The 24,338-nt window shown below is 48.1% G+C and overlaps 36 non-coding genes across 36 annotated transcripts; all 36 read right to left on the bottom strand.

Annotated features, from left to right (window-relative positions):
• Window positions 1-12,390: 12,390 nt before the first annotated feature.
• On the bottom strand, window positions 12,391-12,464 carry Trnan-guu (transfer RNA asparagine (anticodon GUU)). Its single transcript has one exon. It is a non-coding gene; the product is annotated as a tRNA-Asn (tRNA).
• A 548-nt stretch (window positions 12,465-13,012) lies between these two features.
• Trnan-guu (transfer RNA asparagine (anticodon GUU)) lies at window positions 13,013-13,086 on the bottom strand. Its single transcript has one exon. It is a non-coding gene; the product is annotated as a tRNA-Asn (tRNA).
• Window positions 13,087-13,323: 237 nt separating this feature from the next.
• Trnan-guu (transfer RNA asparagine (anticodon GUU)) lies at window positions 13,324-13,397 on the bottom strand. Its single transcript has one exon. It is a non-coding gene; the product is annotated as a tRNA-Asn (tRNA).
• Window positions 13,398-13,635: 238 nt separating this feature from the next.
• Window positions 13,636-13,709, bottom strand: Trnan-guu (transfer RNA asparagine (anticodon GUU)). The gene has a single exon. It is a non-coding gene; the product is annotated as a tRNA-Asn (tRNA).
• A 239-nt stretch (window positions 13,710-13,948) lies between these two features.
• Trnan-guu (transfer RNA asparagine (anticodon GUU)) lies at window positions 13,949-14,022 on the bottom strand. The gene has a single exon. It is a non-coding gene; the product is annotated as a tRNA-Asn (tRNA).
• A 237-nt stretch (window positions 14,023-14,259) lies between these two features.
• Window positions 14,260-14,333, bottom strand: Trnan-guu (transfer RNA asparagine (anticodon GUU)). The gene has a single exon. It is a non-coding gene; the product is annotated as a tRNA-Asn (tRNA).
• A 237-nt stretch (window positions 14,334-14,570) lies between these two features.
• Window positions 14,571-14,644, bottom strand: Trnan-guu (transfer RNA asparagine (anticodon GUU)). Its single transcript has one exon. It is a non-coding gene; the product is annotated as a tRNA-Asn (tRNA).
• Window positions 14,645-14,880: 236 nt separating this feature from the next.
• Window positions 14,881-14,954, bottom strand: Trnan-guu (transfer RNA asparagine (anticodon GUU)). Its single transcript has one exon. It is a non-coding gene; the product is annotated as a tRNA-Asn (tRNA).
• Window positions 14,955-15,191: 237 nt separating this feature from the next.
• Trnan-guu (transfer RNA asparagine (anticodon GUU)) lies at window positions 15,192-15,265 on the bottom strand. The gene has a single exon. It is a non-coding gene; the product is annotated as a tRNA-Asn (tRNA).
• Window positions 15,266-15,500: 235 nt separating this feature from the next.
• Window positions 15,501-15,574, bottom strand: Trnan-guu (transfer RNA asparagine (anticodon GUU)). The gene has a single exon. It is a non-coding gene; the product is annotated as a tRNA-Asn (tRNA).
• A 535-nt stretch (window positions 15,575-16,109) lies between these two features.
• Window positions 16,110-16,183, bottom strand: Trnan-guu (transfer RNA asparagine (anticodon GUU)). Its single transcript has one exon. It is a non-coding gene; the product is annotated as a tRNA-Asn (tRNA).
• Window positions 16,184-16,419: 236 nt separating this feature from the next.
• Window positions 16,420-16,496, bottom strand: Trnan-guu (transfer RNA asparagine (anticodon GUU)). Its single transcript has one exon. It is a non-coding gene; the product is annotated as a tRNA-Asn (tRNA).
• Window positions 16,497-16,730: 234 nt separating this feature from the next.
• On the bottom strand, window positions 16,731-16,804 carry Trnan-guu (transfer RNA asparagine (anticodon GUU)). The gene has a single exon. It is a non-coding gene; the product is annotated as a tRNA-Asn (tRNA).
• A 237-nt stretch (window positions 16,805-17,041) lies between these two features.
• Trnan-guu (transfer RNA asparagine (anticodon GUU)) lies at window positions 17,042-17,115 on the bottom strand. Its single transcript has one exon. It is a non-coding gene; the product is annotated as a tRNA-Asn (tRNA).
• Window positions 17,116-17,352: 237 nt separating this feature from the next.
• On the bottom strand, window positions 17,353-17,426 carry Trnan-guu (transfer RNA asparagine (anticodon GUU)). Its single transcript has one exon. It is a non-coding gene; the product is annotated as a tRNA-Asn (tRNA).
• A 237-nt stretch (window positions 17,427-17,663) lies between these two features.
• Trnan-guu (transfer RNA asparagine (anticodon GUU)) lies at window positions 17,664-17,737 on the bottom strand. The gene has a single exon. It is a non-coding gene; the product is annotated as a tRNA-Asn (tRNA).
• Window positions 17,738-17,975: 238 nt separating this feature from the next.
• Trnan-guu (transfer RNA asparagine (anticodon GUU)) lies at window positions 17,976-18,049 on the bottom strand. Its single transcript has one exon. It is a non-coding gene; the product is annotated as a tRNA-Asn (tRNA).
• A 239-nt stretch (window positions 18,050-18,288) lies between these two features.
• Trnan-guu (transfer RNA asparagine (anticodon GUU)) lies at window positions 18,289-18,362 on the bottom strand. The gene has a single exon. It is a non-coding gene; the product is annotated as a tRNA-Asn (tRNA).
• Window positions 18,363-18,599: 237 nt separating this feature from the next.
• Window positions 18,600-18,673, bottom strand: Trnan-guu (transfer RNA asparagine (anticodon GUU)). Its single transcript has one exon. It is a non-coding gene; the product is annotated as a tRNA-Asn (tRNA).
• Window positions 18,674-18,910: 237 nt separating this feature from the next.
• On the bottom strand, window positions 18,911-18,984 carry Trnan-guu (transfer RNA asparagine (anticodon GUU)). Its single transcript has one exon. It is a non-coding gene; the product is annotated as a tRNA-Asn (tRNA).
• Window positions 18,985-19,220: 236 nt separating this feature from the next.
• On the bottom strand, window positions 19,221-19,294 carry Trnan-guu (transfer RNA asparagine (anticodon GUU)). Its single transcript has one exon. It is a non-coding gene; the product is annotated as a tRNA-Asn (tRNA).
• A 237-nt stretch (window positions 19,295-19,531) lies between these two features.
• On the bottom strand, window positions 19,532-19,605 carry Trnan-guu (transfer RNA asparagine (anticodon GUU)). The gene has a single exon. It is a non-coding gene; the product is annotated as a tRNA-Asn (tRNA).
• Window positions 19,606-19,840: 235 nt separating this feature from the next.
• On the bottom strand, window positions 19,841-19,914 carry Trnan-guu (transfer RNA asparagine (anticodon GUU)). The gene has a single exon. It is a non-coding gene; the product is annotated as a tRNA-Asn (tRNA).
• A 536-nt stretch (window positions 19,915-20,450) lies between these two features.
• Trnan-guu (transfer RNA asparagine (anticodon GUU)) lies at window positions 20,451-20,524 on the bottom strand. The gene has a single exon. It is a non-coding gene; the product is annotated as a tRNA-Asn (tRNA).
• A 236-nt stretch (window positions 20,525-20,760) lies between these two features.
• Window positions 20,761-20,837, bottom strand: Trnan-guu (transfer RNA asparagine (anticodon GUU)). The gene has a single exon. It is a non-coding gene; the product is annotated as a tRNA-Asn (tRNA).
• A 234-nt stretch (window positions 20,838-21,071) lies between these two features.
• On the bottom strand, window positions 21,072-21,145 carry Trnan-guu (transfer RNA asparagine (anticodon GUU)). Its single transcript has one exon. It is a non-coding gene; the product is annotated as a tRNA-Asn (tRNA).
• A 237-nt stretch (window positions 21,146-21,382) lies between these two features.
• Trnan-guu (transfer RNA asparagine (anticodon GUU)) lies at window positions 21,383-21,456 on the bottom strand. Its single transcript has one exon. It is a non-coding gene; the product is annotated as a tRNA-Asn (tRNA).
• Window positions 21,457-21,693: 237 nt separating this feature from the next.
• Window positions 21,694-21,767, bottom strand: Trnan-guu (transfer RNA asparagine (anticodon GUU)). Its single transcript has one exon. It is a non-coding gene; the product is annotated as a tRNA-Asn (tRNA).
• A 238-nt stretch (window positions 21,768-22,005) lies between these two features.
• Window positions 22,006-22,079, bottom strand: Trnan-guu (transfer RNA asparagine (anticodon GUU)). Its single transcript has one exon. It is a non-coding gene; the product is annotated as a tRNA-Asn (tRNA).
• A 236-nt stretch (window positions 22,080-22,315) lies between these two features.
• Trnan-guu (transfer RNA asparagine (anticodon GUU)) lies at window positions 22,316-22,389 on the bottom strand. Its single transcript has one exon. It is a non-coding gene; the product is annotated as a tRNA-Asn (tRNA).
• Window positions 22,390-22,625: 236 nt separating this feature from the next.
• Window positions 22,626-22,699, bottom strand: Trnan-guu (transfer RNA asparagine (anticodon GUU)). The gene has a single exon. It is a non-coding gene; the product is annotated as a tRNA-Asn (tRNA).
• Window positions 22,700-22,935: 236 nt separating this feature from the next.
• On the bottom strand, window positions 22,936-23,009 carry Trnan-guu (transfer RNA asparagine (anticodon GUU)). Its single transcript has one exon. It is a non-coding gene; the product is annotated as a tRNA-Asn (tRNA).
• A 237-nt stretch (window positions 23,010-23,246) lies between these two features.
• On the bottom strand, window positions 23,247-23,320 carry Trnan-guu (transfer RNA asparagine (anticodon GUU)). Its single transcript has one exon. It is a non-coding gene; the product is annotated as a tRNA-Asn (tRNA).
• A 237-nt stretch (window positions 23,321-23,557) lies between these two features.
• Window positions 23,558-23,631, bottom strand: Trnan-guu (transfer RNA asparagine (anticodon GUU)). Its single transcript has one exon. It is a non-coding gene; the product is annotated as a tRNA-Asn (tRNA).
• Window positions 23,632-23,868: 237 nt separating this feature from the next.
• Trnan-guu (transfer RNA asparagine (anticodon GUU)) lies at window positions 23,869-23,942 on the bottom strand. The gene has a single exon. It is a non-coding gene; the product is annotated as a tRNA-Asn (tRNA).
• Window positions 23,943-24,179: 237 nt separating this feature from the next.
• Window positions 24,180-24,253, bottom strand: Trnan-guu (transfer RNA asparagine (anticodon GUU)). Its single transcript has one exon. It is a non-coding gene; the product is annotated as a tRNA-Asn (tRNA).
• Window positions 24,254-24,338: the final 85 nt, after the last annotated feature.

A 24,338-nucleotide genomic window follows, 5' to 3' on the forward strand; every position in this document is an offset into this window, starting at 1 on the left:
GCTTTATGATTATATCATTATTAGTTGTACCAAAACCTTTCTCCGAGAAAAATGAGCTTCTCGTGGGGACGGTTCCCCAGTTCCGGCTTAATTCGAAACGATGATGAATTCTTCTTAGTTCATTAACCCACCAAGGAAAAAAATTCTTAATTCTTCCATAATATTCGTCATAGCCAGCCAGCATTTAAAGGTGCTGTGTTAACTCGGTTACTTTAAAAATAGGTATAATGGCGTTATACCTAGACAGGTGCAATGGACATCGGCTCATGTAATAAAGTACAAGGCGCGAAAGCGTGAGTTCCTCGTCAAGACAGTGCCTTGTAACGCTGGAGCTGCATTCACCATCCATGCACTGAATGTCTGCCGAGAGGGTTACAGTAGCAGCAACGGTTTTAGTTTCCCCTACACTGTAGAGGCCACTGAGGGGGCACCTATTTTACAGCGAAGTTTTGTGTGCCTCGGTTTCAACGTGTAGAGTGCATTTATAAATAGTCGTCGATTGGAAATTTTGCGAGCACACGAACTAGTGTAGAGTGTTTTCTTGTTGCAGGGCTCCTAGTGTGATATTTCTGCATACGTTTTTCTCTTCCAATTTGAAGGGTTTCTGACTACCATTTTGCAGGGCGCCTTTCACGTTTAGGCCAAACCACATCACTGGTTGACGGTAAACATTGGTTATGGGGGGCGGGGAGGGTTAGAGAGGGGGTATGCGCCTCCTCGAGGTTACGGCGTGACGTGACGAAGGCACCTACCCACCTCGAAGTTTCTCATCGTCAACCGGCACCGGAGGTCGACGCACACTTTGGTGCATCGTAGTACGCAAAATGACGGAACGAGCCGAACTCCTACAGCAGCAGCGGGAGCGGGAAGCAGGTATGCGCCCTTCCTTATAAAATATGCTCACCATTGCAGTTTCAAGTCCAAAACGGGAACTGGTACCGTGGGGGGATTTACGATGAGTTTAAACTTGCTTGGTATGCCATTTGGCTAAACTTAGAGGCTTGCAAACGTAACTTCTCAATACAAGCCTAGCAAGTGCGATTGGCCAGGGCGGCTCCTAGTCAGGGAAATAGAAAGAAGAAAAAAAAAACCTTAAGTTGAAGATGAATTGAGAGGATCCGTGATTACAGAGCACCGGCCTTGAAGAGCACACAGCTCCGAGCTTTACAGTCATGTCACTGCCTTGCAGAGCGCCACTGCGGTCACTTGCGATACATGTTAGGTTGCGTGGCGCACGCAGTACGGGTAAGCCAGCGGTTCAGCTTCTGCTTTTCTCGGAGTCAATGAACATGGCAGGGCCCACAATCAAAACGTATCCGGTGGATAATTGAAGGTCAATACTTGCGCAGCCATAACCCCTATGGCTGCTGAGCACGAGGTCGCGGGTTCGATTCCCGGCCGCGGCGGCCGCTTTTATGATGGAGGCGAAAAGCGAAAACGCCCGTGTGTACGAGATTTCGGCGCACGATAAAGATCCCCAGGTGGTCAAAATTAATCCGGAGCCCTCCACTACGGCGCGCCTCATCGCCTGCGTTGCGTCGGCGCGTTAGACCCCACAATCAATCAATCAATAACTCCTATGGGTTAGGTGTGTACAGATTTTTTTCCCTCAAGAATAACTCGCTGCTTCAAAGCCGTTGTCTCACTCCCTCGTTGTCATTTACACTTGACTTCTGTAGTGATTATTTCCGCTACGGCAAAATTTTACGCATATGGTTGCTGTATCACGTATCCATTGTAACTTATCAATTAAATAACAGAGAAGATGTTGAACGGCGTTGCAAACATTCGCCAATTCTCCTCGCTACCAAGAATTCATTCATGTTTCCAGTCATCAGTTGATGCGTCCGTCTGTGTGTGGATAAACGTTTGTCACACTAGGGTATCCTCGCGTTACCTCAATCGCTGCGATTTCAAAATCTGCTTATTGGCCATTCAGGAGTTCATACACAATTTTGCAAGTCCTTATAGACAGGCTAATTTATTTAAAATCTATCAATGAAAAATTTATTACTTTTAGGTGCTCAAAAGAAATCCCGATGAAAGAAAGAAAGAAAGAAAGTACGATTCAGCGTAAACGTTTTCTACCTTCATAATGAAGGTAGAAAGATGATAAGAAGAACAAAGGAAGATGATAGGTGTAACATTATGGGACAAGAAGAGAGCGGAGTGGCTCTGGGAACAAACGCGTATTAAGGACATATTAGTAGAAATTATTAAGAAGAAATGGACGTGGGCAGGGCATGTATAGCCAAGGCAAGATAACCGTTGGTCATTAAGGGTAACAGAGTGAATCCCTAGAGAAGGCAAGCGTTGCAGGGAGCGGCAAAAAGTTAGATGGGCAGATGAGATCAAGAAGTTTGCTAGCATAAATTGGTCTCAATTAGCACAGGACCGAGGTAATCGGAGATTAATGGGAGAGGCCTTTGCGCTGCAATGGGCGTAGATAGGCTGGTGCAGATGATGATGAAGATGATTGCCTTCATAAGGCTAAAACCGGTTAAGAATTTCATCAGAGGAATACAATAAATACTTTCACATGGTGTATACATTACTAGATCTTTAGCGAAAATGCTGATTAAAATTATGTTTAAATGCTCAGCCTCAAAGTTCCGCACTTACTGCGTACTAGCAAAAGCCCCACAGGCGGAAGAATCAAGGCTTTCCGTTGTTTTAAGCGACTGGGTCCCCACCGAAGGTGACTCAGTCAGGTCATACCCGTTGACCCTGCGCTTCGGGGTCAACGTTGTGAAGGTATTTTTGTTTGTCGTAGCCAAAATCGTTTTTCAACGAGGGTACTCAGGGTGAGCTTCTGCCCCTGATGACTTTGTCACGACCACACAACTACAGTCGTTTAAGCGACTGAAGTTTTTCCATTATTTTCACTTTCGAAGTCTATCTACAAGGAGGTCTACCTGTGCGCAAATTTTGTTCCTGACATTTTAGGCTGCCAATTTTTGTTTTCTTGGCTTGGATCAAATTCTTCTCACAATTTAAGCGCCACACCACATGCTTTGGCTACTTGTAGGGTTTAAGTGTGGCCTCTTGTATGACAATGAAAATAGGTAGAGTTCGTATTATTGGCCTTGTAATTTGTTAGAAATGCTGCTACTAGCAATACATTTCTCACGTATCGAGTGCAGTGACTCTTTCTACCTGTTCACGAATGTTGTTCCTGGCATTTGATATTGCCAATTTTTTTTGTGTTTGAATTGGCTCAAATTGCTCTCATAAGTAAAGGAAAACAACAAATCCGCGGGCACTTCTAGGGTTTAGACGTTGCCTTTTGTATGACAATGAAACTAGCCACAGCTCGTATTGTTGGCCTTGTACTTTGTTAGAAATACTGCTACTAGCAATAGGTTTCTCACGTACCGAAGGCGGTGGCTCAAAGGAAAAGGCATCCTGTGGAGCTCAAATAGGCGGGTTCTATCCTGGGGGCGCTGTCTGCGTTTCAGATGGACGCGAAAGCTAAAGCGCCCTGGTGTTGATATTTAGGCACATCTTGAACATACGCATGGTGTCTAAACAAATACGGAGCCCTCCACTACGCCGTGCATCATAGCCCGGGTGCTAAGCCCTGAAGTTTAGTTTTAAAGTTTCTTTTAATTGTTATCTATACAAAAGAGAATGCAGATATTCCTTGATGGCCCCAATAAACGCATAATTTGGGGTCATTCAAGCGCAGAGAAAATACTCGCCGCCATAATAGGAAGTCGTATTACTAACGCCTGATTGGAATGGGGATTCAGACATGAAGCAACAGCTCGGCTACAGCTGCAGCATGGTAGAGGGATGCGGAATACGTTAGACACAATGAACACGCTGAAAATTCCGGAAAGTTTCAGCTCAAAGAATGTTTGTTCCCGGTACCCGCCAGAAAAAAACTTCTCGTCTTCGGGCAATCGAACAGGCGACCTTGCTATCGGTGGTACAAAGAAACCTCGATCTTGATGTTCAGTTGAGGCGCTACATTTTGCAAGAAAAGTTTGATTCCGCTGAACCAAGTGATTTTTCACTTTTTTGGTGCCACCAGAACCATATGTCAGGGTATAAAGAATGCGGTGATATGAAAATGAAATGCGGTGTTATCAGTGTTATGTCATGACCAATAAAAATGTTTCCTCACACCCAAAACGAAAGATGACTTTGTAATTACTTTGCTTGCAAAATCACATAAATAAATTGTTTGGCACGGAAGCGGCGACTGAAAAGGGACAGCGTGTTGCTTCTATTTCTCGCATATTGACCGTTCATAAATTTTGTACGTTTCCGATGCAAAAACTATTGAACATTTTGCGAATCTCTTTAAGAATGACATTTTCGGCGAAATGCTTGCACTACACTATATTTTATGTGCCCAAGAGGAAAACCCGAAGCACTCGCGAAGTTTAGTATAAAACTTTTAAAGGGCTCGCCTTGTCGTCGTAGCTTGCTCTAGCGGTCAATGTCAAACGACTGCCGGAATCAGGCGGCACAGTGAGATAACGAAACAAAGCAGAGCTAATCATAGGGCCATATATTGTAAAACACACAGCATCCAAACCACGCTAAACACGAGTTCTTAGAGCACATAAAAAGTAAAGCCCTACAAAAGAGCTAATGCTCCTCATCACGTTCCCACAAATGGTCAAAATAATAGTGCTTTTGAACATTGTGCTTTTAAGCGTATCGTGGTCGTACCAGTGTTACCATCACGACAACGCACTCACGGTGACACACAACCGCCGAGTGAGAGATTAAAACGGCCACCCATAAAAGCACCGCGTATTGTATGGTATGGAGAGCTGTGTCTTTAAAAGGTAGGGTGTCTCGCGAATCGCCCTTGCGACACCAATTATGCTTATCGCACACGCCATGGCTGATTAAGACAATGGAAAAGTGAAATAAATATGTTGTTACTTTCAAGCTTGTATCTCCAATTTCCCTGATACGACATTTATTCTGAGTGCTGTCGAGAAGAACCACATTTTTCGCTTAAATATCGTAGGTTTGAATTATGTGTTTCAAACCACGGCTGATATGATGTCCCATTTTCATCTTATGCAAATTTTCACGAAAATGAGCGCGCCACCACGTCTCATATACTTACAGATTCATGCATATGCAGTGCTGATAATAAACGTTTGTCCAAAACTGGGTGAAAAGAAGAACAGTAAGCACGAGACAGACGGGATTCCACGTCCTTACATTGAGTCACGGGGCCCTTGTTTGCGAGCGGCAGCTTCGGCCAGGTGAACGACTTTGAGTTGTGTCGCTTTGGTTTGAGCTCAGCAGAAAGGAATGAAACCAACTGGGATGCCTGATCAGCCATCCCAACGCGCGTGGAAGCGGTAGGCGCCGAACAAAGGGCTTCCCCTGAAGGCCCGGCTGACACTGCTGATCCCGGGGAAACTTGCACAGCGGCTGGGAGGACAAATAGATTCGCGCTGAACGTGGCGTCAGCGCAGCTGGCAATGTGCCCGGGTAGGTGTCGACAGGCGCCCGAAAGCCGCCTTCGTAGACCTCGTAAGTCAACGTGCGGAGCAGCACGTTCGCTTACCTGTAACCATGCCATCCCTTCTTAGCATTTCTGTCGTCGCCTTGCTCGTCATGGAACAGCATCGTCCGGTACTCGTCGATGTTGTCGTTCGCAAAGCCGTAAGCCTGTTCAGGGGCAGAATGTAGATAAAAAGGACTTTAGCGCACATTCTTTCCGGAAAAGAGAGTTGTCTATTCAGATGCGGGAAGCTCTGCAACAGTTTCTATGATAAGGACATTTGTTTGCATCTACGTAGGACAACGGTTACTGCAGTAAATGACTCAATAATTTGGTGAGGGCTTGGAAACGACAAAAGTATTCCCAGTATGCAAACCTAGAAGCGTGAGGCAGTGTAATGTATGATTTTATAACCCTCTTTATGGAATAGGAGTTACGTATAAGAACTGAACATTTAGAGCAGTGCGGTAATGTTGGCATGAAAGTACAGGAAAGGGGCCCGAGTGCGGCGATATTTTATGCGTGATACCAGACCAGAAGACTTTCGCTCACTTTTACTGCTTTAATTGTGTTCAGCGCATAACGTTACTATCGGAGCACATTAAGGTTGTCATTTTTTATCTGTCAGCACAAAAAGCTAAATTAAAAATTAAAATACAGAAGTGTGTGATGGCTTTACATGTCGAAATGTCTAAATGTTTTTAAATAAAAAAACATCGGCCAAGTATTTTTTATGTACGAATGGAATGTAGCACGTCAGGAGTTTCGCCATTTGGATCGCGAAAAAATTAGTAAAAGTGGCGTTGTTCAGGTTATTATTTTCAACGCTTGTATCAGTAAAAAATTGTATTCACATATTTTGGTGTTTTTGTTTTACCATAATATTCGTTTCCTAGTTTTTTTCTGGCGGTCTTTATACAACATTCTTCCTATTCCGTCAGTGCTTTTTATATTGATGATACGGCTGCAAAAAGGATGACGCATAAATGCCAGGTTTCTAGCAGGTCCGATAAGAGCCATCAATTAAAATTTCATCGTAGCCTATGTATAGTCCATTGCCATTGTGGGCGACGTGTCTGTATTCCCCTGAATCTTGCAGCCAGCGTCTATCGCTCTAGTTTACTTCGATGAAAGCGTCTGTGTGGGAATCGCACCGTCCAGATGTCCGCCCTAAACCAGAGTCGGCCTTTGTAATGGCCGTGAATTGACTAGAGCCCCGGAATCCGGTATCAAAGAATGCACAGTAAGCTCCAGAAAAAATGATCATCGGAACAGGAACAAGCTACGCGATATATGACTACTTCAGCCAGGTAAATGCGGGCGCGCCTTTCCTTATTACATACCCGGAGCAAAGTCTCTGTACACTAATCATCTTAAAAGTTTGCAACGTTCGAGATAACCTCGTGGGGAATACTTTTAGGTGTCTGAGCATATCTTACATTTCCAGTCAACTTTACCAATATATAAAACATCGTACAGTAGATACACACTTTACCAAAGTCGTCCGAAAACGAGGCTTCTCGAAGCAGTCAACTGCAAGAGACGCACATACGTTGGCTGGATGCTTACCTGAAAATGGGTGCCGCGAAACGAATTCATTAGAGTTTCTTTTCCAAACACGAATGGGAAGAGTTAACAAAACCGAAGACATGCTGACAAACAGCCTTCGTTTTGTCCCCGGCCGGGCTAGAACCTCCAACCGTTCGGTTAACAGCCGAACGCGCTAGCCGATAGCGCCACGGACGCGGGACAAAGAGGCTGACTGCAAAACAACGCACGAATACTGGTGGGATGCCAACTAAAGTCAGTTATAAAAAAATGAAACCATTGAACTTTATTTCAGAAAAGACCGTGGGAATAATCGCCAAGAAAAAAAACGCGCCTTCAAGAAGGCTTGTTGTCGCCCCCGGGAGGGCTCGAACCTCGAACCTTTCGGTTAACCGCCGAACGCGCTAGCCGATTGCTCAACGGAGGTTTTTTTTGTCTTTATTGCTGGTTTAAGGCATTATCCAGAAACAGCGGTACATATAATAAAGCGCTGACTTCACTTAAGCCAGCGCGACATGTCTAAAAACGGGGCATAGAAAATACCTTTTCAAATTTATGCGACCATTCAGGAGTACTTCGTTGACTCTTCCACATTTCTGAAATACGTTGAGCACGCTCGCAGAAATACTGCCTTGCCACCTTTCCATCAACGTCACAGTGCCGAGCAGCCATTCGTGACCTTCATATTCCGTGGAGGACAAGCAACATCACTAGGTCATAAGGCACTCCATTATCGTTTTCCACCGCTAAAAACCGGACACCATAAGGGCTCAATGGAAACTCCTTTTTTAAAGTTCGCTGAAGAACGTCCAACAAAAACACCCCATCCCAATAATAAAAAAACATGTTCCACCGTCTCGGGCTTTTTACACAAAGAACAGTCCATTCCCCATTGCACATACAGACCCTTCTCCAACATCCATGTTTTAACTGGCAATACTCCGGAGTGCAGTTTAAAGAAAAATGTTTTAACACCAGGAGGAATGGCCATGGCTTTTACACGTTTCAAAACGTTTTCCCGGGGACCACTGGAAACATGGATCGGTATAGAGGAACCGGAAAACAAATTTCAGCAAGATCTCTGTACAGCTTTTTCTTCTTCTTCTTCTTCTTCTTCGAGAGAAACAACTTTAATTGAGCCGAGCTACTACGACGTCTTCTTAGACGCCGTCGATGGGAGTGGTTCCCTCTTCACGGGACCCATATGCTTCTCTAGCCGCCTGGCCCCTGGAGATCAGGACGAGCTGGTCTTCCAGGGCGGGGCTAGTAAAAAATTCACCCGCATTTCCCCGAAGGGGAGCATGGGGAAGTGCGAATGCAGGGGTGATGCTATGAAGGGGAGTTATGTTGAACTGTGTTGGCATTCGCCCGTTAGTTGCATTTAACACCCCCGCGTGATCAAGTGGGGATTCACACACCGCGTTAGTCGTTCTCTGGAAATCATGGTGAATTAAAGTGTATGTTCGAGGAGATCACACACACACGCAAGTAAAGTGAAACGACAGTATTCTTTATTCAGCACTTGTTGGTGTTGTCGTTGTAGTTGACGGTCATTATGACCGCCTTGTGGTCACTGAAATGTACGGTCAAGAGTTGTTGCAAGACCGCGCGTATCAGACAGTTCCTCGCAAAGGCCAGGTCGATGTAGCTGCCGTTGATGGTGGTGGGAGCCTCTAGCGGTAGGCACGTCATGGAGTGGTTGGCGAGCATGTATTCCATCAACCACTCGCCGCCCTTTCGCACGTCCACGTTAAAGTCCCTAACAACCACGACCGGGTCCGAGGGCTTTACGCGCCTGGCCACACTCTCCATCGCCGCGTCCACGTATTCGACGACGTCGTCGCGCGAGATGTTTGGCGCGAGGTAGAGGGTGACGACCACGATTCCGTCGCCCGAGTACGCGTCGGTGTAGACGGCACTGTACGGCGACTCGTCCCTGACCGGCGAGGTGGACACGGCGTGCGACACGAGGTTCGCGTAGACGTGACCGACGAGGTAGACGCCGCAGTACTCGCCCCGACTTCCGCTCCTGGCGAAGCAGCAGTCGTCGATGGGGAAGTGGGAATGCACGGGTGATGCGAAAGATCTTGGCCAATCGCCCTAAGTGGGTATGTGCTAAACAAATTAGGAACTCTTCTTGGCCAATCGCCCTAAGTGGGTATGTGGTGCGGATGGACGGACGGCGGTGGACGCGTGATTCAGGGTCGCTTAAGCAAAGAAGTGCATTCGCACTTAAAAGGTCTCCCATCGCTTGGTAAGGGTGGATGATGGATGGGGGGGGGGGTAGTGGGAAAGGTAAGAGGTGGGGGGATTGGCTTGTAGAAATCGCATACTCCAATGACGTGTTGGCGCGTGCTTAACTGAATCTTGCAAAAATTGCATTCCTTGTCGTTCCTTTCCGGGTACATCTTGTTTCGAAGGTAAGGATGTGGGAAGGATCCTGCTTGCATCTGCCTGTAAATCGCTTGCTGTTCTCTGCTAAGCCATTTGTGAGGATCGGGGTAACGTTGCCTCTCCGTCCTGTAGTGGTTCGTAATGTCCTTATAACTGATTATGGACTGTGGCTCACCTTCTTCTACCTGGTGTTCCATCTCTCGGGCGAACTGAAAGGCAAGTTCGTTGCCCTCCAGCCCAGAGTGAGCCGGAGTCCATATCAATTCAACTTTACTTTCAGATATGTCGCATTTACTGTTGAGAATACCTAGTGCCGCAAGAGACACCCACCCTTTTCTATAGCTGTTATACGCCTTTTGGGAGTCGGTGACAATTCTTCCTACGTTCGGCTGCGCGAGCGCCAGCGCTATTGCGGCCTCTTCTGCCACCTCCGGAAAAGACGTCTTGATGGAGGCGCAGGTTACGAGCACATCCCGCGTCGTAACTGTCAGCGTGGCTTTCGCGGAAAACACACAGAGCTCAAATTCTCCATCGAGAAGCGTACACACAGAAATTCAGTCGCTTGCACAACTTCCTTTAAATACCCGTGTACTCAGCTGTAGCTTTGACATGATGTAATAATGAATTGGGGCAGCAGTCTACCTAACCCGACTTGAATGAAAGTGGGCAGGAAGGGGTCCTTTACCTCACGCAAGAAATAAAAACGATTCACCACTTATCTTAAAAAAGATGCGAGATCGATGGACCGCCTTCGCGTACTCTTCGAAAAAGATTCGTCCTACTTGTCCTTTCCCAGGACGAGCCCCAAACAAAAACAGCACAAATGCGGTGCAGCGGCTGAACATTGGCGCGAGAACAGTGGATCACTTGCAAAACGTACCAAAGTTTAGCAAACAGAAACATATTGCACACCGTTTCGCGCGCAAGCATCGACAGCGCACGCCCCTTCCCTTCCCACTTTTCCGCTTTATCACGCATCGCAGTCGTCTGGCTTCGCCAGTACTGGTCGCAATCTCGATAGTTTTCCTGTGAAACACCCAAGTATTTGGCAGGCATAACCGGCCAGTTCATACCTTCAAACACACTAGCGGTCACGTCCCAGTTGCCATGCCAAAAACCCAAGCACTTGCTCCAATTTACAGAGTTCCCAGTATACTCGCACAATATTTTAAGCAACGCAAGTGCAAAACTGATGTTTTTCAGTCACGACAAAAAAAAGCAATGTCCTCCGCATATGCCAATACACGTACCTCGCATGCTTGCAACTGGAAACCATGTATAATGTGGCTGTTCATGATGCTAGAACAAAACGTCTTGATGTACAAACAAAACAGTTAAGGGGACAGCGGGCATCCTTGCCGTACTGAACGCGTGACATTTATTGGTCGGCTTACTGACCGATTTATTACCAGCCTTGTAGAACAATCTTTATACGCCAGTCTTACGCCCTCCATTATTACTTTCCCGAGGTTTACTTTTTCCAAAATAGTATAGGGTAGCTCATGCGAGACCTTATAAAAGGCTTTTCCAGGTCTATTTGTAGCATGGCTCCAACGTCATTCATGCTATCACAACATTCGAGAATGCTCCGTGCTATGTGTATATTACTTGTGATAGACCTTTCCTTTATACCACAAGTTTGGTGTTCACCCACTATGTTCGTTATCACACTCTGTATTCTCTTTGCTACAACTTTCATTAAACTTGTATAATCAGCATTCGTTAAAGATATTGGCGTATGCGCAGTAACTTTTCTGAGCACTTCGCTTACGTCTGTTTTCGCTATGAGGACAGTGTGCGATTGTGAGAACGAGGGCGGCAGTCTTTCCTGCTTGTAGGCTTCTTTGTACAGGCCACACAACACTGGACTTAAGTCATTGCGGAAGGCTTTGTAGAACGCCGTGCACAACTTGTCTGGGCCTGGATACTTTCCCGGACTTAGCTCGTCGATAGCCTTCTTTACCTCCTCCACTGTAATTGGTACTTCTAAATTTTATTTTGTCTCATCGTCTGTCAACAACAAGAATCTTAAAAAAAATTACACCATCTTCCCGTGGGGAACCCTGATGAGGATGCGAAGCATCGTGGCGGTTGCGTGTGGTTCCATTGCTTTGCCGTTATGTTGAAAGATCTGGTTTTTACTAGCGCCAGAAGGAATTCCGCGTCCATGTCCACACCGGTGGCAAAGGCACGCAAGTGCTGTTGTGTTACGGTGAGTAGGCGGCGGTTCTCGAGGTGTCGAAACTCGTCCATCATGTTCTTGTCGATGTTGTCTCTGTGGTAGAATCGGTAGTACCCGTCAGCTTTGGTGAGTAAAGGTTGTTGGCATTAGTGCACCGGCTGAGAGCAATGTACATGCCCTCCTCTTCGCAGCTTTGTCTTCTCGTTCTTCTTCTTCTTCGGCGGTTTCCCTACGGGAAGCTGACGACGGTGGTTGAACGCGAACCTATCTCGTGATGGATTCTTTGGTTGGCCAATCCCTAGGGGCATCCTGCCACAATCAGCATCAGGGGCACTGCGGACGGGGCTGGTTGAGCTGCAAGGCGCGTGGCGATTCCCGCACAGCTTTCCCACGGGAAATTCAGCATCCCCCTCTAAAGTTTTCAGTTCGTCGTTTCTGTTGACGTTCAGCTTCGCGTGCTTTCGTTGTATCATTAGCTTCTTGACGGAGTTTGAATGATTCAAGGACATAAGGCGCGTTCGTAGCACTTGCTCCTGTCCCGGATTTGTAGCGTAGTGGGAAGAGCTCCGCGTACCTCCCTTTGCGTCCATAGAGGCGTGGTGTCGAAACCGGGCGCCGCTATCTATTTCTTTTTTTTTATAGTGTAGTATCGCGGAGCTGTGGGTGTAAGGAGGAGAGTTGCGTATGCGCAGTGTGAGTGTGGACGGCGCCGCCTTCAACGACGGAGGACCAGGTGAGCCTAAGAAATGCTGCGCATTTAAAAAAGAAACATTGGCAGACTCCTCTCCGCCCCCGGGAGGGCTCGAACCTCCAACCTTTCGGTTAACAGCCGAACGCGCTAGCCGACTGCGCCACGGAGGCGGCACGGGACGGCTAACTTTCAAAATACCTAATAGGACTAAGCTGCTGGCTCGTTGGATGACAACTAAACAAAGAAAAAACACTGCGTGAAGAACCAGGATGAAGACACACGGTGACCGGACGAGCTGCTTGGATACTCACCTGGACGGTGATACCGAGAAAGGAATTCATGAAATATGTCTATGGAAAAAAGGGTGGGAAGAACACGAAAAAAAGAAATCTTGGCAGACTCCTCTTCGCAACCGGGAGGGCTCGAACCTCCAACCATTCGGTTAACAACCGAACGCGCTAGCCGATGGCGCCACGGAGGCGGCACGGGACGGCTAACTTTAAACATACCTAATAGGACTAAGCTGCTGGCTCGTTGATTGACAACTAAACAAAGGAATAACACTGCGTGAAGAACGAGGATGAAGACACACGGTGACCGGACGAGCTGCTTGGATACTCACCTGGACGGTGATACCGAGAAAGGAATTCATGAAACATGTTTATGGAAAAAAGGGTGGGAAGAACACGAAAAAAAGAAATCTTGGCAGACTCATCTTCGCCCCCGGGAGGGCTCGAACCTCCAACCTTTCGGTGAACAGCCGAACGCGCTAGCCGATTGCGCCACGGAGGCGGCACGGGACGGCTAACTTTAAACATTCCTAATAGGACTAAGCTGCTGGCTCGTTGGTTGACAACTAAACAAAGGAATAACACTGCGTGAAGAACGAGGATGAAGACCCACGGTGACCGGACGAACTGCTTGGATATTCACCTAGAAGGTGATACCGAGAAAGGAATTCATGAAACATGTTTATGGAAAAAAGGGTGCGAAGAACACGAAAAAAAGAAATCTTGGCAGACTCCTCTTCGCCCCCGGGAGGGCTCGAACCTCCAACCTTTCGGTTAACAGCCGAACGCGCTAGCCGATTGCGCCACGGAGGCGGCACGAGACGGCTAACTTTAAACATACCTAATAGGACTAAGCTGCTGGCTCGTTGGTTGACAACTAAACAAAGGAATAACACTGCGTCAAGAACGAGGATGAAGACACACGGTGACCGGACGAGCTGCTTGGATATTCACCTGGACGGTGATACCGAGAAAGGAATTCATTACACATGTTTATGGAAAAAAGGGTGGGAAAAACACAAAAAAAAAGATATCAGGGCAGACTCCTCTTCGCCCCCAGGAGGGCTCGAACCTCCAACCTTTCGGTTAACAGCCGAACGCGCTAGCCGATTGCGCCACGGAGGCGGCACGAGACGGCTAACTTTAAACATACCTAATAGGACTAAGCTGCTGGCTCGTTGGTTGACAACTAAACAAAGGAATAACACTGCGTGAAGAACGAGGATGAAGACACACGGTGACCGGACGAGCTGCTTGGATACTCACCTGGACGGTGATACCGAGAAAGGAATTCATGAAACATGTTTATGGAAAAAAGGGTGGGAAAAACACACAAAAAAAAGATATCAGGGCAGACTCCTCTTCGCCCCCAGGAGGGCTCGAACCTCCAACCTTTCGGTTAACAGCCGAACGCGCTAGCCGATTGCGCCACGGAGGCGGCACGAGACGGCTAACTTTAAACATACCTAATAGGACTAAGCTGCTGGCTCGTTGGTTGACAACTAAACAAAGGAATAACACTGCGTGAAGAACGAGGATGAAGACCCACGGTGACCGGACGAGCTGCTTGGATATTCACCTGGAAGGTGATACTGAGAAAGGAATTCATGAAACATGTTTATGGAAAAAAGGGTGGGAAAAACACAAAAAAAAGATATCATGGCAGACTCCTCTTCGCCCCCGGGAGGGCTCGAACCTCCAACCTTTCGGTTAACAGCCGAACGCGCTAGCCGAATGCGCCACGGAGGCGGCACGAGACGGCTAACTTTAAACATACCTAATAGGACTACGCTGCTGGCTCGTTGGTTGACAACTAAACAAAGGAATAACACTGCGTGAAGAACGAGGATGAAGACCCACGGTGACTGGACGAGCTGCTTGGATATTCACCTGGACGGTGATACCGAGAAAGGAATTCATGAAATATGTTTATGGCAAAAAGGGTGGGAAGAACACGAAAAAAACAAATCTTGGCAGACTCCTCTTCGCCCCCGGGAGGGCTCGAACATCCAACTTTTCGGTTAACAGCCGAACGCGCTAGCCGATTGCGCCACGGAGGCGGCACGAGACGGCTAACTTTAAACATACCTAATAGGACTAAGCTGCTGGCTCGTTGGTTGACAACTAAACAAAGGAATAACACTGCGTCAAGAACGAGGATGAAGACACACGGTGACCGGACGAGCTGCTTGGATACTCACCTGGACGGTGATACCGAGAAAGGAATTCATGAAACATGTTTATGGAAAAAAGGGTGGGAAAAACACAAAAAAAGATATCATGGCAGACTCCTCTTCGCCCCCGGGAGGGCTCGAACCTCCAACCTTTCGGTTAACAGCCGAACGCGCTAGCCCATTGCGCCACGGAGGCGGCACGAGACGGCTAACTTTAAACATACCTAATAGGACTAAGCTGCTGGCTCGTTGGTTGACAACTAAACAAAGGAATAACACTGCGTGAAGAACGAGGATGAAGACCCACGGTGACTGGACGAGCTGCTTGGATATTCACCTGGACGGTGATACCGAGAAAGGAATTCATAAAACATGTTTATGGAAAAAAGGGTGGGAAGAACACGAAAAAAACAAATCTTGGCAGACTCCTCTTCGCCCCCAGGAGTGCTCGAACCTCCAACCTTTCGGTTAACAGCCGAACGCGCTAGCCGATTGCGCCACGGAGGCGGCACGAGACGGTAACTTTAAACATACCTAATAGGACTAAGCTGCTGGCTCGTTGGTTGACAACTAAACAAAGGAATAACACTGCGTGAAGAACGAGGATGAAGACACACGGTGACCGGACGAGCTGCTTGGATACTCACCTGGACGGTGATACCGAGAAAGGAATTCATGAAACATGTTTATGGAAAAAAGGGTGGGAAAAACACAAAAAAAGATATCATGGCAGACTCCTCTTCGCCCCCGGGAGGGCTCGAACCTCCAACCTTTCGGTTAACAGCCGAACGCGCTAGCCGATTGCGCCACGGAGGCGGCACGAGACGGCTAACTTTAAACATACCTAATAGGACTAAGCTGCTGGCTCGTTGGTTGACAACTAAACAAAGGAATAACACTGCGTCAAGAACGAGGATGAAGACACACGGTGACCGGACGAGCTGCTTGGATACTCACCTGGACGGTGATACCGAGAAAGGAATTCATGAAACATGTTTATAGAAAAAAGGGTGGGAAAAACAAAAAAAAAAGATATCATGGCAGACTCCTCTTCGCCCCCGGGAGGGCTCGAACCTCCAACCTTTCGGTTAACAGCCGATTGCGCCACGGAGGCGGCACGAGACGGCTAACTTTAAACATACCTAATAGGACTAAGCTGCTGGCTCGTTGGTTGACAACTAAACAAAGGAATAACACTGCGTGAAGAACGAGGATGAAGACCCACGGTGACTGGACGAGCTGCTTGGATATTCACCTGGACGGTGATACCGAGAAAGGAATTCATGAAACATGTTTATGGAAAAAAGGGTGGGAAGAACACGAAAAAAACAAATCTTGGCAGACTCCTCTTCGCCCCCGGGAGGGCTCGAACCTCCAACCTTTCGGTTAACAGCCGAACGCGCTAGCCGATTGCGCCACGGAGGCGGCACGAGACGGTAACTTTAAACATACCTAATAGGACTAAGCTGCTGGCTCGTTGGTTGACAACTAAACAAAGGAATAACACTGCGTGAAGAACGAGGATGAAGACACACGGTGACCGGACGAGCTGCTTGGATACTTACCTGGACGGTGATACCGAGAAAGGAATTCATGAAACATGTTTATGGAAAAAAGGGTGGGAAAAACACAAAAAAAAGATATCATGGCAGACTCCTCTTCGCCCCCGGGAGGGCTCGAACCTCCAACCTTTCGGTTAACAGCCGAACGCGCTAGCCGATTGCGCCACGGAGGAGGCACGAGACGGCTAACTTTAAACATACTTAATAGGACTAAGCTGCTGGCTCGTTGGTTGACAACTAAACAAAGGAATAACACTGCGTGAAGAACGAGGATGAAGACCCACGGTGACCGGACGAGCTGCTTGGATATTCACCTGGAAGGTGATACCGAGAAAGGAATTCATGAAACATGTTTATGGAAAAGAGGGTGGGAAGAACACGAAAAAAAGAAATCTTGGCAGACTCCTCTTCGCCCCCGGGAGGGCTCGAACCTCCAACCTTTCGGTTAACAGCCGAACGCGCTAGCCGATTGCGCAACGGAGGCGGCACGAGACGGCTAACTTTAAACATACCTAATAGGACTAAGCTGCTGGCTCGTTGGTTGACAACTAAACAAAGGAATAACACTGCGTCAAGAACGAGGATGAAGACACACGGTGACCGGACGAGCTGCTTGGATACTCACCTGGACGGTGATACCGAGAAAGGAATTCATGAAACATGTTTATGGAAAAAAGGGTGGGAAAAACACAAAAAAAAGATATCATGGCAGACTCCTCTTCGCCCCCGGGAGGGCTCGAACCTCCAACCTTTCGGTTAACAGCCGAACGCGCTAGCCGATTGCGCCACGGAGGCGGCACGAGACGGCTAACTTTAAACATACCTAATAGGACTAAGCTTCTGGCTCGTTGGTTGACAACTAAACAAAGGAATAACACTGCGTGAAGAACGAGGATGAAGACCCACGGTGACTGGACGAACTGCTTGGATATTCACCTAGAAGGTGATACCGAGAAAGGAATTCATGAAACATGTTTATGGAAAAAAGGGTGCGAAGAACACGAAAAAAAGAAATCTTGGCAGACTCCTCTTCGCCCCCGGGAGGGCTCGAACCTCCAACCTTTCGGTTAACAGCCGAACGCGCTAGCCGATTGCGCCACGGAGGCGGCACGAGACGGCTAACTATAAACATACCTAATAGGACTAAGCTGCTGGCTCGTTGGTTGACAACTAAACAAAGGAATAACACTGCGGGAAGAACGAGGATGAAGACACACGGTGACCGGACGAGCTGCTTGGATATTCACCTGGACGGTGATACCGAGAAAGGAATTCATGAAACATGTTTATGGAAAAAAGGGTGGGAAGAACACGAAAAAAAGAAATCTTGGCAGACTCCTCTTCGCCCCCGGGAGGGCTCGAACCTCCAACCTTTCGGTTAACAGCCGAACGCGCTAGCCGATTGCGCCACGGAGGCGGCACGAGACGGCTAACTTTAAACATACCTAATAGGACTAAGCTGCTGGCTCGTTGGTTGACAACTAAACAAAGGAATAACACTGCGTCAAGAACGAGGATGAAGACACACGGTGACCGGACGAGCTGCTTGGATATTCACCTGGACGGTGATACCGAGAAAGGAATTCATTACACATGTTTATGGAAAAAAGGGTGGGAAAAACACAAAAAAAAAGATATCAGGGCAGACTCCTCTTCGCCCCCAGGAGGGCTCGAACCTCCAACCTTTCGGTTAACAGCCGAACGCGCTAGCCGATTGCGCCACGGAGGCGGCACGAGACGGCTAACTTTAAACATACCTAATAGGACTAAGCTGCTGGCTCGTTGGTTGACAACTAAACAAAGGAATAACACTGCGTGAAGAACGAGGATGAAGACACACGGTGACCGGACGAGCTGCTTGGATACTCACCTGGACGGTGATACCGAGAAAGGAATTCATGAAACATGTTTATGGAAAAAAGGGTGGGAAAAACACAAAAAAAAAAGATATCAGGGCAGACTCCTCTTCGCCCCCAGGAGGGCTCGAACCTCCAACCTTTCGGTTAACAGCCGAACGCGCTAGCCGATTGCGCCACGGAGGCGGCACGAGACGGCTAACTTTAAACATACCTAATAGGACTAAGCTGCTGGCTCGTTGGTTGACAACTAAACAAAGGAATAACACTGCGTGAAGAACGAGGATGAAGACCCACGGTGACCGGACGAGCTGCTTGGATATTCACCTGGAAGGTGATACTGAGAAAGGAATTCATGAAACATGTTTATGGAAAAAAGGGTGGGAAAAACACAAAAAAAAGATATCATGGCAGACTCCTCTTCGCCCCCGGGAGGGCTCGAACCTCCAACCTTTCGGTTAACAGCCGAACGCGCTAGCCGAATGCGCCACGGAGGCGGCACGAGACGGCTAACTTTAAACATACCTAATAGGACTACGCTGCTGGCTCGTTGGTTGACAACTAAACAAAGGAATAACACTGCGTGAAGAACGAGGATGAAGACCCACGGTGACTGGACGAGCTGCTTGGATATTCACCTGGACGGTGATACCGAGAAAGGAATTCATGAAATATGTTTATGGCAAAAAGGGTGGGAAGAACACGAAAAAAACAAATCTTGGCAGACTCCTCTTCGCCCCCGGGAGGGCTCGAACATCCAACTTTTCGGTTAACAGCCGAACGCGCTAGCCGATTGCGCCACGGAGGCGGCACGAGACGGCTAACTTTAAACATACCTAATAGGACTAAGCTGCTGGCTCGTTGGTTGACAACTAAACAAAGGAATAACACTGCGTCAAGAACGAGGATGAAGACACACGGTGACCGGACGAGCTGCTTGGATACTCACCTGGACGGTGATACCGAGAAAGGAATTCATGAAACATGTTTATGGAAAAAAGGGTGGGAAAAACACAAAAAAAGATATCATGGCAGACTCCTCTTCGCCCCCGGGAGGGCTCGAACCTCCAACCTTTCGGTTAACAGCCGAACGCGCTAGCCCATTGCGCCACGGAGGCGGCACGAGACGGCTAACTTTAAACATACCTAATAGGACTAAGCTGCTGGCTCGTTGGTTGACAACTAAACAAAGGAATAACACTGCGTGAAGAACGAGGATGAAGACCCACGGTGACTGGACGAGCTGCTTGGATATTCACCTGGACGGTGATACCGAGAAAGGAATTCATAAAACATGTTTATGGAAAAAAGGGTGGGAAGAACACGAAAAAAACAAATCTTGGCAGACTCCTCTTCGCCCCCAGGAGGGCTCGAACCTCCAACCTTTCGGTTAACAGCCGAACGCGCTAGCCGATTGCGCCACGGAGGCGGCACGAGACGGTAACTTTAAACATACCTAATAGGACTAAGCTGCTGGCTCGTTGGTTGACAACTAAACAAAGGAATAACACTGCGTGAAGAACGAGGATGAAGACACACGGTGACCGGACGAGCTGCTTGGATACTCACCTGGACGGTGATACCGAGAAAGGAATTCATGAAACATGTTTATGGAAAAAAGGGTGGGAAAAACACAAAAAAAGATATCATGGCAGACTCCTCTTCGCCACCGGGAGGGCTCGAACCTCCAACCTTTCGGTTAACAGCCGAACGCGCTAGCCGATTGCGCCACGGAGGCGGCACGAGACGGCTAACTTTAAACATACCTAATAGGACTAAGCTGCTGGCTCGTTGGTTGACAACTAAACAAAGGAATAACACTGCGTCAAGAACGAGGATGAAGACACACGGTGACCGGACGAGCTGCTTGGATACTCACCTGGACGGTGATACCGAGAAAGGAATTCATGAAACATGTTTATAGAAAAAAGGGTGGGAAAAACAAAAAAAAAAAGATATCATGGCAGACTCCTCTTCGCCCCCGGGAGGGCTCGAACCTCCAACCTTTCGGTTAACAGCCGATTGCGCCACGGAGGCGGCACGAGACGGCTAACTTTAAACATACCTAATAGGACTAAGCTGCTGGCTCGTTGGTTGACAACTAAACAAAGGAATAACACTGCGTGAAGAACGAGGATGAAGACCCACGGTGACTGGACGAGCTGCTTGGATATTCACCTGGACGGTGATACCGAGAAAGGAATTCATGAAACATGTTTATGGAAAAAAGGGTGGGAAGAACACGAAAAAAACAAATCTTGGCAGACTCCTCTTCGCCCCCGGGAGGGCTCGAACCTCCAACCTTTCGGTTAACAGCCGAACGCGCTAGCCGATTGCGCCACGGAGGCGGCACGAGACGGTAACTTTAAACATACCTAATAGGACTAAGCTGCTGGCTCGTTGGTTGACAACTAAACAAAGGAATAACACTGCGTGAAGAACGAGGATGAAGACACACGGTGACCGGACGAGCTGCTTGGATACTTACCTGGACGGTGATACCGAGAAAGGAATTCATGAAACATGTTTATGGAAAAAAGGGTGGGAAAAACACAAAAAAAAGATATCATGGCAGACTCCTCTTCGCCCCCGGGAGGGCTCGAACCTCCAACCTTTCGGTTAACAGCCGAACGCGCTAGCCGATTGCGCCACGGAGGAGGCACGAGACGGCTAACTTTAAACATACCTAATAGGACTAAGCTGCTGGCTCGTTGGTTGACAACTAAACAAAGGAATAACACTGCGTGAAGAACGAGGATGAAGACCCACGGTGACCGGACGAGCTGCTTGGATATTCACCTGGAAGGTGATACCGAGAAAGGAATTCATGAAACATGTTTATGGAAAAGAGGGTGGGAAGAACACGAAAAAAAGAAATCTTGGCAGACTCCTCTTCGCCCCCGGGAGGGCTCGAACCCCCAACCTTTCGGTTAACAGCCGAACGCGCTAGCCGATTGCGCAACGGAGGCGGCACGAGACGGCTAACTTTAAACATACCTAATAGGACTAAGCTGCTGGCTCGTTGGTTGACAACTAAACAAAGGAATAACACTGCGTCAAGAACGAGGATGAAGACACACGGTGACCGGACGAGCTGCTTGGATACTCACCTGGACGGTGATACCGAGAAAGGAATTCATGAAACATGTTTATGGAAAAAAGGGTGGGAAAAACACAAAAAAAAGATATCATGGCAGACTCCTCTTCGCCCCCGGGAGGGCTCGAACCTCCAACCTTTCGGTTAACAGCCGAACGCGCTAGCCGATTGCGCCACGGAGGCGGCACGAGACGGCTAACTTTAAACATACCTAATAGGACTAAGCTTCTGGCTCGTTGGTTGACAACTAAACAAAGGAATAACACTGCGTGAAGAACGAGGATGAAGACCCACGGTGACTGGACGAGCTGCTTGGATATTCACCTGGACGGTGATACCGAGAAAGGAATTCATGAAATATGTTTATGGAAAAAAGGGTGGGAAGAACACGAAAAAAACAAATCTTGGCAGACTCCTCTTCGCCCTCGGGAGGGCTCGAACCTCCAACCTTTCGGTTAACAGCCGAACGCGCTAGCCGATTGCGCCACGGAGGCGGCACGAGACGGCTAACTTTAAACATACCTAATAGGACTAAGCTGCTGGCTCGTTGGTTGACAACTAAACAAAGGAATAACACTGCGTCAAGAACGAGGATGAAGACACACGGTGACCGGACGAGCTGCTTGGATACTCACCTGGACGGTGATACCGAGAAAGGAATTCATGAAACATGTTTATGGAAAAAAGGGTGGGAAAAACACAAAAAAAAAAATATCATGGCAGACTCCTCTTCGCCCCCGGGAGGGCTCGAACCTCCAACCTTTCGGTTAACAGCCGAACGCGCTAGCCGATTGCGCCACGGAGGCGGCACGAGACGGTAACTTTAAACATACCTAATAGGACTAAGCTGCTGGCTCGTTGGTTGACAACTAAACAAAGGAATAACACTGCGTGAAGAACGAGGATGAAGACCCACGGTGACTGGACGAGCTGCTTGGATATTCACCTGGACGGTGATACCGAGAAAGGAATTCATGAAATATGTTTATGGAAAAAAGGGTGGGAAGAACACGAAAAAAGCAAATCTTGGCAGACTCCTCTTCGCCCTCGGGAGGGCTCGAACCTCCAACCTTTCGGTTAACAGCCGAACGCGCTAGCCGATTGCGCCACGGAGGCGGCACGAGACGGTAACTTTAAACATACCTAATAGGACTAAGCTGCTGGCTCGTTGGTTGACAACTAAACAAAGGAATAACACTGCGTGAAGAACGAGGATGAAGACACACGGTGACCGGACGAGCTGCTTGGATATTCACCTGGAAGGTGATACCGAGAAAGGAATTCATGAAACATGTTTATGGAAAAAAGGGTGGGAAGAACACAAAAAAAAGAAATCTTGGCAGACTCCTCTTCGCCCCCGGGAGGGCTCGAACCTCCAACCTTTCGGTTAACAGCCGAACGCGCTAGCCGATTGCGCCACGGAGGCGGCACGAGACGGCTAACTTTAAACATACCTAATAGGACTAAGCTGCTGTCTCGTTGGTTGACAACTAAACAAAGGAATAACACTGCGTGAAGAACGAGGATGAAGACACACGGTGACCGGACGAGCTGCTTGGATACTCACCTGGACGGTGATACCGAGAAAGGAATTCATGAAACATGTTTATGGAAAAAAGGGTGGGAAAAACACAAAAAAAGATATCATGGCAGACTCCTCTTCGCCCCCGGGAGGGCTCGAACCTCCAACCTTTCGGTTAACAGCCGAACGCGCTAGCCGATTGCGCCACGGAGGCGGCACGAGACGGCTAACTTTAAACATACCTAATAGGACTAAGCTGCTGGCTCGTTGGTTGACAACTAAACAAAGGAATAACACTGCGTGAAGAACGAGGATGAAGACCCACGCTGACCGGACGAGCCGCTTGGATATTCACCTGGAAGGTGATACCGAGAAAGGAATTCATGAAACATGTTTATGAAAAAAAGGGTGCGAAGAACACGAAAAAAAGAAATCTTGGCAGACTCCTCTTCGCCCCCGGGAGGGCTCGATCCTCCAACCTTTCGGTTAACAGCCGAACGCGCTAGCCGATTGCGCCACGGAGGCGGCACGAGACGGCTAACTTTAAACATACCTAATAGGACTAAGCTGCTGGCTCGTTGGTTGACAACTAAACAAAGGAATAACACTGCGTCAAGAACGAGGATGAAGACACACGGTGACCGGACGAGCTGCATGGATACTCACCTGGACGGTGATACCGAGAAAGGAATTCATGAAACATGTTTATGGAAAAAAGGGTGGGAAAAACACAAAAAAAAGATATCATAGCAGACTCCTCTTCGCCCCCGGGAGGGCTCGAACCTCCAACCTTTCGGTTAACAGCCGAACGCGCTAGCCGATTGCGCCACGGAGGCGGCACGAGACGGCTAACTTTAAACATACCTAATAGGACTAAGCTTCTGGCTCGTTGGTTGACAACTAAACAAAGGAATAACACTGCGTGAAGAACGAGGATGAAGACCCACGGTGACTGGACGAGCTGCTTGGATATTCACCTGGACGGTGATACCGAGAAAGGAATTCATGAAATATGTTTATGGAAAAAAGGGTGGGAAGAACACGAAAAAAACAAATCTTGGCAGACTCCTCTTCGCCCTCGGGAGGGCTCGAACCTCCAACCTTTCGGTTAACAGCCGAACGCGCTAGCCGATTGCGCCACGGAGGCGGCACGAGACGGCTAACTTTAAACATACCTAATAGGACTAAGCTGCTGGCTCGTTGGTTGACAACTAAACAAAGGAATAACACTGCGTCAAGAACGAGGATGAAGACACACGGTGACCGGACGAGCTGCTTGGATACTCACCTGGACGGTGATACCGAGAAAGGAATTCATGAAACATGTTTATGGAAAAAAGGGTGGGAAAAACACAAAAAAAAAATATCATGGCAGACTCCTCTTCGCCCCCGGGAGGGCTCGAACCTCCAACCTTTCGGTTAACAGCCGAACGCGCTAGCCGATTGCGCCACGGAGGCGGCACGAGACGGTAACTTTAAACATACCTAATAGGACTAAGCTGCTGGCTCGTTGGTTGACAACTAAACAAAGGAATAACACTGC

This window comes from Haemaphysalis longicornis, unplaced genomic scaffold (assembly GCF_048455015.1).
Source record: "Haemaphysalis longicornis isolate Haplotype H1 unplaced genomic scaffold, Haemaphysalis longicornis Haplotype H1 scaffold_2, whole genome shotgun sequence".
NCBI classification, from domain to species: Eukaryota; Metazoa; Arthropoda; class Arachnida; order Ixodida; family Ixodidae; genus Haemaphysalis; species Haemaphysalis longicornis.